Source organism: Meriones unguiculatus, chromosome 10, assembly GCF_030254825.1.
Source record: "Meriones unguiculatus strain TT.TT164.6M chromosome 10, Bangor_MerUng_6.1, whole genome shotgun sequence".
NCBI lineage: Eukaryota > Metazoa > Chordata > Mammalia > Rodentia > Muridae > Meriones > Meriones unguiculatus.
In genome coordinates, this window is record NC_083358.1 from 103,998,530 (window position 1) to 104,006,190 (window position 7,661).

Sequence of the window (7,661 nt, forward strand, 5' to 3'; positions counted from 1 at the left end):
CAGACCCGTGCCCATCCAGATACGTACTAGAGCAGACCTGGAAAGGTGAGAAAGGCGGGTAACACAGGGAAGGGAAGTTCTGCATTTTTGCAGCATTAACAATCCGGTAAAATCACCCAGAAAACTCAGAAAATCGCCAGACTCCTCCAGAAGTGTCAACTCGGCTGGGTTTAGAATCATCTAGGATTTTGAGGCATGTCTCTAAGAGCGAGGCCCTTCCTCAGTGTAGATGGTCGTATACCCATGGGTTGGGGGCCTGCAGGGACTAGAGAGGGTGAAGGAAAAAGCCATCATTGTGTGAGCATGACTACTGTTTGTGTTCCTGGCTCGTCCTGGCCTTCCCTGCCTCGGCGGATCAGAAAGAGAACCTCCAACATGCCCGGAGACCCGAGGAGGGCAAGCCTAACTCCTGCTTTGAATCAGGAAAGTTCAGTGGAGGAAACAGCATCAAAAAAATGCTTTAAAAGAAATGACAGTTGGGGTCTTTTGAGACAGATAGGAGGGAACTCCTAGCAGAGGGAGCAGAGGTGAGATGGGATGGAAATGTGATGTGTAGTCTGTCTTTATCCACGGTGTCGTGGGCTATCATGTGGAAAATCCGCATGATTATTTATCTCCGTGATGCTGACCTCTTTGTACCTTCGTAAAAATAACCTTGGCAGGAGCTTACACACAATCCCAAGTGGAACCAATATTCATTTCTTGTTTTTAACTAGGCCACAGATCAGATGCAACTTGAAACACACACACACACACACACACACACACACACACACTCACACACTCACATGCTCACCAACTCTATACATCTCTAAGTTTGTCCCCGACAATGGCATCCTGCTTGTATTACAAAGCACAAATGAAGCACAATTGCTGATAGCGAGGTATATTTTAATTTTCTTAATTATTTTCCCCTTCTAAATATAATATCAAATTTATTTGGTAATCTGAGCTTGCAAACCTCTTCATTAGTTCACAGAATTCAATGAGGCGGGACTAGACATAATGATATTGATTTCAGCACGTAGCTTGCAGACTCTGTCTTCATAATTAAACCTCTGCACATTGCCATATCCACAGGGTATCAGTCAGGGTCTGTAATTGAAAACACAATCACCTGCTTAGCTAGTTTAAACAGAAAGAACATTCATTACAGGATGTCAGGTATCACACAGAGTCTCTGGGAAGGTCAGAGGTCAGGACTGGAAGCAAGGCAGCCACTCCTATCACGTCAACATGTACAAGTACTTCATGGCAGCACAACAGTGCCCACTAGCGGTGCCAGACATTCTCCTCAGGAAGGCAGCCACCGGCCCCAGAAGACAGACATGCAGCTGTTTGGTGTTCCTATCCAAATCTGAGCCTTGCAATGGTGCATCAATGGGCAAGGTCTGAGCTGCAAGCCTGACCCTGCAACCTGTCTTGGAATCAAGAGAAATAGTTTCTTTTAATATTTGCTTTTTATTTTTATTGTGTGTGCATGATGTGTGTATGCATGTATGTGTATGTGTGTGTGTGTGTGTGTGTCAGTGTGTGTGTGTGTGTGTGTGTGTGTGTATACCACATGAGTTCAGGTGCCTGCACAAGTCAGTAGACGGCCTCAGGCTTTCTGAAGCTGGAATTTCAGGCCATCCGTGTGAATCCAGTGCTCAATGTGTGTGCTCGGAACCACCCTGGGAGCACCTGGAAGAGAAAGTAGCAAGTACTCAGGCACTAAACCATCTCTTCACCTCCAGAAAAAACAACTTCTTGCTTCCAACTCAGGAGGTGCAAATCCATGAGGATGCAATGTTTCCTATCTGCAGGAAGCTGTTCAAACAGTGTGGACGGCCACCGTCGCGGTAGGACCATACAGGCTGTGGCACCAGGAGCTGGGGATACCTAACAAGCCGTTTTGTTCTCTGGGCTCATTGGTCAGTACACAGAAGATTTCTGGCTTTGGCACTATTGTGAACAAAGTAGAAAACATCCCACTGCAGGACTGCTTAAGATGCTGGGCGTATAGCAAACCTCCTCTGAAAGGTATAATTGATCTTGACAAAAACAGGTTGTGGAGGCTCTCCCACAATGAAGCTGAAGCTGGGAAACTCTGTGACAAGCTGTCTCTGGGGCTGCCATTGCTCCTTGGAGATTCGTTGTTAACTGTGACCCAGACTCTGGGGTTCAAAGATGACATAAGGACCAGAGTTAACACCTGGACCCTTACCAACGGGAGGTCAGAACAGAGACCTCCACACAGTGCTGGCAGAGCTAAGAGGTAGTAAGAGAATCCCAACAGGAAAAGCGGCATGGGGCGGGGGGGGGGGTGGTGGTGGACAGAGCGAATCTTTTCCGTTCTGGCTGAAACTGACTAGGTGAAAATGGCTCTGAAAACGGTGAGTTTTTGACAGGATTTTGCAAGCTGTGTAGTCCTAGAACTCACCGTAGGAGGTGTTTATGGATGAACTTCCGGCTTTGCTTTGTCTACGGTTACAGGCAGAACGAAACGCTGTTTCCTGAAGGTATGTCTACAATCTTAGTCTCTCTCGGGATTCCCACAAATTCAGCCGAACGTGAGATCACACTGCAAAGTTAGAAAAGACGCATGGAGGCAAGTTACCTAAAGCCAGGGTCAAGAAAATATCAGGCAAAACAGGTCTTATGGGGCCTCGGGTGCTAGAATTAAGGTAAAGCTTAAAGTAAGGGGGAGGGAATTGCAGGCACATGCAAGGAAAAGATAAATCATCTTTTTTTTTTTTTTTCACAAAAAAGAATGGGCCACACGCCTCTAAAGAACTACAAGAAATACCCAGAAATAGCAGGGGTGGTGGTGGGGGCTGAGGGGGGAGGAGTGGGACAGAAACGTGGCAAATATAAAACAGAAATTACAAGCGTGTACAACAGAATGGGATCTAGTGTAGGATGAGTTAGAATTCCAGAACAGGATGATGGAGGGCTAGTTAGGGACACGGAGAGAAGGCCACTGAACTACAAACTGTTACTCTGTTTCCTATCACTTTTGGAAGCAACTGAAAATGAACACTGGATTTAGCAGCCAGAGACCAAATGCCAGGTTATTGCTAAAGAAGGCATTGAAATTAGCATGTGTGAGCTTGACTAGTAACAGCACTCCTGATACTGTCTCAGTGCTGGACAACTGAAGCCTTGACCCTTGATCCTCAGCCTCCCCACTGTCTGTCCCGAGGAAGATTAAATGCAGAGGAAGAGGGAGCCACTTGCAGCCAGCACCCAGAGAAAAGGGAGCAGCAGGTGTAACGGATCAACTCAGGTACCTAGCAACTCAGATCACCTGCTGAATAAATCATCTTCTTGCCTCAGGAGACAGCAAGTGTGCAGATAGAGACTAGGGGTGCTGTTTTCAAAGACCCTCTCCACCCTACCCCTGTCAAAGGAAAGGCATTAATTGAAGAGATCACACAGAAGATCTTTTTTTTTTTCAGAATTCTTAAATCATGACAGCATAATAAATGCCAACCAAGATAAATCTTAACAATCTGCAGCCCTAGACACACAGTAGTAAAACTGCAGGATGTCATAGGAAGGAAATTGAAAGCAGTTAGGAGGTAAAGACAGATCTTGTGCTAACGGCCACCTGAGAGTTTAACAACAGGACGAGAACGAGGCGTTCACACAAATCTCCCCCCCCCCCGTGTTCCTCGCAGGACATGGCCGTCAACTTGAACAATTGTACTTAGCAAAACTATCTGCCAAGAAAAAGGGTAAAATAAAGATATTTTCACACCCCAAATAAAAGAAACTGGAGAGCATCTTATAGATGCTTGTAAAATGTATTCAGTTGTACCAAATGTATTTGCTTGGAGAATGTGATCATTTCAGGAGGAAACAGCAGCTACGTGGGGGGGGGGGGGGACCATCCGAGATGGAATGCCACTTGAGAACCCTCTGGAGATTCCTTCCTCTCTTTTCTGATTCAGGCCCCTTGTGTCAACCTCCTGGCTTAATGTTGTGAATAAAATGGGCTGCTGCTCTCATTGTCTTACTCCTCAGGACCTGACAGAGCATGGGCACCTTCTCCAAAAGCCCACGGCGTTACAGGTGAGGGAAAGGGGGAATATGATAAAGGAGGGGAGGGGGGTTCATGTGTGTGTGATACCCAAACAGTGGTGAAGAAGACAGCTCAGGTAGCATCGCCTCCGCTGAGTGGGAGGGACAAAAAGAAGAGAAACCCGCATCTGCTGGGCTCTCCAGCTCTCTAGCCAAAGTTCATCCTCCAGTCATCTTGGGTGGGTCATGGCATACCCAGAGGCTGTTCAGCATGTCAACTTCTGTGTTCTCTGCTTCGCGGTTTACTTTAATTTCTGCAAGGGCCGGTGTGGCTCAGTGCAAGTATGGCTTGGTTTGTGAGCTGTGAGAATCATGCTGGCCCAGAGCCTTCACCCAATCTTCACACAGCTCAGGAACCTTGGCAAGAAGCCACAGCTCTGGGGTGGGGCTGGTAGAGGCAATTGGTTGCTTCCCTCAAGGGGCAATCAGGAGACTCAAGAAGGCTTACAAGACTTGAGTATGTAGCACCTTAAAATAAGTTCTCTCCCCATAAAGTTTCACTGATCTGCCAGAGACTGTCTTTGACATGTTTGAACTCTCCTCTGACCTATGTGAGTGACCTAAATCAGACATGTTTTTAAATTGGGATAAGACAAGGGTATGCTGTGGCAAGAAGGAACCTGAAAAATCTCAGGGCTCAGCACAGCAACTGATTATCTCACTCCTGAAAAGCCTACTGAAGTCCCCAATGACTCTCCAGGGCAAACATCCCCAGGAGCTGCCTCCAGGGTCCATCCTGGTAGAGATTCCATCTGTGCTTGTGAGTTTTTCGGTGATGGAGGCAGAGGAGCATGGAGAATCAAGAGTCTGTGCCACTTCCTCTCAGAAGTGACGCACAGCACTTTGGCTCACAGCACTGGTCATCACATGACTCTGCCTAGCTTCCAAGGAGGGAAACTTTGTCCCTCAGTGTATCTGGAAGGACAGGGGGAATCCCTGGCAAATGAATGCAAATGATTCCAAGAAATACTTTTCTTACATAGTCTTTACACTGAGATCATTTTAAGAATGTTACATCTCTCCTCGTTCTCCTCAGAGACACATAGTCCACACGCATCACTGTGTTCAGGGTAGGTAGCAAGCTCAGGAAGATTTAAATTTAGTTTCTGGGATAGTCTCATCATTTCTGGAACTTTTCCAATGAGAAGAAGCCCAGCATTTGATCTTCTGTAGAGAAAGTTGTGGTGTGTGTGTGTGTGTGTGTGTGTGTGTGTGTGGTGGAAATGTCTCTGTGACCACCATAGACAGAGTAGCAATGATCTGCAGGAGGCAAGAAGGCAGTTCAGTTCAACCTGACCTGGTAGTTGGTGTTGGTTTAAACTTCCAGAGTCTTTCTCTGAGTGCTTTATTTTAGGCACATTTAAGCACAGCACAATTTGGTGAAAAATTTCCTGGTGATAAATACCTCATTCCCGTGTGCACAATAAAGCTTAAGACATGACCACATCAAAACTTGTAGAGGACATATGAGAGCCTCTAAAAAGATGGGTTCTACAGATTGACAACGTGTGGCCCTTTCCATGCAGATAGAGTCTATAGATTGACAAGCTCACCATAAGGGTCTGGGGGAGGAGCCAGTATGGTCTTGGCTACCATGGGGCCAAGGTGTAAGGTCACCAGGCTATTAACCACATCCTCTCCCAGCCTTCTGGACGGAAAACAGGTTATACACCTCTGCTTTCAAAGAGACCAGCCTCTGCGTTTGACAGTCCTAGTTCCCCCAGCTCTTACCTGTGAACACAAAATCCTTCATGATAGTGGAAAAGATGGTTCTAGAACAAAAAGGGGAGCCTTAAAAATTACATATACACACAGTTCCAGAAAGATCTACCAGAATCTTCCCTGTCAAAATAAGAGTACCGTTTGAACATGCCTCGCCCTCCCTCCTCCAGCACTGCTTCCTCGTTGTGTTCCCAAATGCAGGCTCCTCAGCTCTCCCTGGATCAGTTAATTGTCCGCTGACAGGCTCCTTGCCGCCCCGGTTCCCATCTGAGCCATCGCCCGTGCTGAGGCCACAGGTCTGATTTACATTCAGCCTATGGTTTTAAATATCAGACGCTGTCTCTAGTATTTTCTCATTATTTCCTAAGTAGGCTTTGTCTCTGCCAGGACCGAGCACTTCTGGGAATGAGCAGCGTTTCGTAGATGACCGCACGTTCCCCCCACACACACCCGCCTCTCCTCCCTCCTCCAGCACCTGGTCCTGAACACTGTGCGTTCACAGTGCGCTCAATAACTGCTTGTTGAATTGAATTTTCTAAACCATGCTAATTACTCATTCAGCTCGGGTGTCTGTGTCTATGTGGAATGATGGATTTCCAGACGCCGGGACTGAGGGTCAATTCAAATCTCTTGAGGGCCTATTGGGCCTGCAGTGGTGGATCACCTTCCCTGTTCTGTGCTGGTAAATACAGGGCACAGGACTATGCTGCCCATGGTTTCTAAGCAGCTGCCCTGCATTTCATGCCTCTCCCAGAATGAGTCTTAGTAGTAGGCCTGAAAATAAGCCCACCCCCCTCAATTCTGTCAACAAAAGGGCCAATGAAGGCCAAATTAATGACTCATTGAAAGGCCACAGCATCCTGCTTCTGACTTCTAGGAGGAAGTGGACCCCAAGATTTCCGAGAACACTCTAAGCAATTTCTCTACTGAGCACTTCTTTCGTGCAATGACAATGTCTCCATTATTATCAGCCTGGGACATTGGACATTTGGACTGCAATATTTAAATGCTGTCTTGTTTCCTTTCTAGTTCCAAGTGAAGAGGGTGACTGACTGCGTGCAGGACAGCCACAGACCTCACCTTTTCGCCCGGCCCTCTGCAGTGTGGCTGTGCACACACAAATGGGAAGGACTGATTTTTGTCATGGGAGAAGATGGCTTCCGATAGCCGAACAAAATGTTGCTATCCTATGGCAGAAGTCGGCAAGATGGCAGTGACCTAAGTATGCAATGCTGCCAGCTGACTGGGAGTTCCAGTTGTTGGGTTTCAACAGTAGACTTTGAGACAGGATGCTAGTGTGAATAACCAAAGGAGACAAGAGATCATGGAGGGAAGCTGATGAAGAGATGTCCGCACTGTTTCACAGCTGTGCAAGCTCACAACTCTTGTTGCTATTTTAACAGCTTTGAAAACTCACTGTGGCAGCCACAGATATCCAGTGGGGGATGAAACAGAAGCAAGAGTGGAATCAGAAGGCTTTGAAACTGAACGCTCTTCCAGCAGACAAGAACTTGGTTACACCAAACCGTAAAAGTGACATGGCTTTAAATGTTTTAAGAGTAAAAATCACCCTACAACTGAAATACATTGTTTTTCAAAGAGTGAAGGTACATTATTGGAACACGGAAAACTGACCGACTGAGAAATGACAACTTATTAGATCTTATTAATAACTGGACTTTAATTAATAACAGGAGACGCACTGCCATCCCCCCCCCCACTTTGAGCTTTTAGAACAAGTGATGAAAGAACTTTGTTAGATTAAAGATAAGTTATTGGCTGGCAGGATAGCCCAGCCTGTAACTTTTCCTACCCCGCTTAAGGCGCCTGCTGCCAAGCTTAAGGACTGAAGTTTGATCCCTGGGACCCCCACG

The 7,661-nt window shown here is 46.7% G+C and overlaps 1 long non-coding RNA gene across 1 annotated transcript; it reads right to left on the bottom strand.

Moving 5' to 3' along the window:
* Positions 1–969: 969 nt before the first annotated feature.
* On the bottom strand, positions 970–6,063 carry LOC132657072 (uncharacterized). Its single transcript, XR_009594916.1, has 3 exons — positions 5,926–6,063; positions 2,423–2,563; positions 970–1,095 (listed from the first exon to the last, which is right to left on the bottom strand). It is a non-coding gene; the product is annotated as an uncharacterized LOC132657072 (long non-coding RNA).
* Positions 6,064–7,661: the final 1,598 nt, after the last annotated feature.